The sequence below is a fragment of the Rutidosis leptorrhynchoides genome, chromosome 11 (assembly GCF_046630445.1).
Source record: "Rutidosis leptorrhynchoides isolate AG116_Rl617_1_P2 chromosome 11, CSIRO_AGI_Rlap_v1, whole genome shotgun sequence".
Lineage (NCBI taxonomy): Eukaryota > Viridiplantae > Streptophyta > Magnoliopsida > Asterales > Asteraceae > Rutidosis > Rutidosis leptorrhynchoides.
In genome coordinates this window covers 159,708,667-159,709,822 of record NC_092343.1, presented here as the reverse complement: position 1 = coordinate 159,709,822, position 1,156 = coordinate 159,708,667, and the positions used below count along the sequence as shown (strand labels likewise).

At 40.4% G+C, this 1,156-nt stretch overlaps 1 non-coding gene across 1 annotated transcript; it reads right to left on the bottom strand.

The window, feature by feature from the left end:
• Window positions 1-681: 681 nt before the first annotated feature.
• On the bottom strand, window positions 682-788 carry LOC139878957 (small nucleolar RNA R71). The gene has a single exon (XR_011769817.1). It is a non-coding gene; the product is annotated as a small nucleolar RNA R71 (small nucleolar RNA).
• Between the last annotated feature and the right edge of the window lie 368 nt (window positions 789-1,156).

Below are 1,156 nucleotides of genomic sequence, written 5' to 3'. Positions count from 1 at the left end.
TCGGCCTGGCCACTTGATTTGTTGAATAGTTCGTGTGGAGCTCTGTTACCGAAATACTAGGGAATCAGTAGCCAGAACCAAAAACATATTCAACCTAGGATAGTTAGTTAATTAAATTAGATTACTTAAATTAGCTTACCTTAGATTACTTTAGAAATTTAGTTTATTTGCTAAAAATTAAAAACAAAAAGGCATACCCAGTGTATGACTCAAACCCGATCTAGACCAGGGCCGTTGTTATTCGTACCTGATCCAGACGCAATAATTTCTAAAGCAAGTAAGGAAGCACGAATCAGAAATCGAATGGCGTTACACGTTACTTTAGCAGAAAATACCAAACCCTCGATTGAAGGTCGAGGAGGACCGATCAGATTTCCAGAGATCCAAGGATACTCGTTCGAGTTAAAACATCACATCATCCAGCTCATCCATAATAGCTGTCAGTTTCATGGATTACCGAATGACGATCCTAATTCTCACCTTGATAAATTCATATCTCTTTCGAACTCCTACAAACAGCCAGGGATAGGACAAGATATAGTCCGACTATACTTGTTCCCCTATTCTCTCACTCATCATGCTCAAACTTGGTTCGAAGGACTGGAAAAAGATTTCATCACGTCATGGACGGAGATGGCTACTAAATTCGTAACCAAATATTTCCCTCATTCTAAACAAACCAAACTAAAGAATGACATCATTAACTTCAAACAAAGTTATGATGAATCTCTTTACACTGCATGGGAGCGATTCAAAACCCTGCTGAACAAATGCCCTAATCACTAGTTAGAATGGTCAGCCCAAATCTGTACCTTCTACAATGGTCTTACGGTAAATCATAGGATGACGATCGATGCAGCAGCTCAAGGGAATCTGATGAACCAAACCGCAGACGAAGCATGGGAATTACTCGAGAACATAACAATGCATCATCATGACTGGAACAGTGTTGAAACAACTTCATCATGTGCCCCACTCTCTGCACTCAACAATCAAACGGAGGCCATCAAATCCCTCATGGATAAGATGGAATCTCTTGCTAAACAACTCAGAGAATTGAAGACGCAACCACAGCAGGTCAACCAAGCTCAGGCTTGTGTTAATTGTACCAACCCGCAATCTACTGAAGAATATCAAGTTGAGTACGAAAACCCTG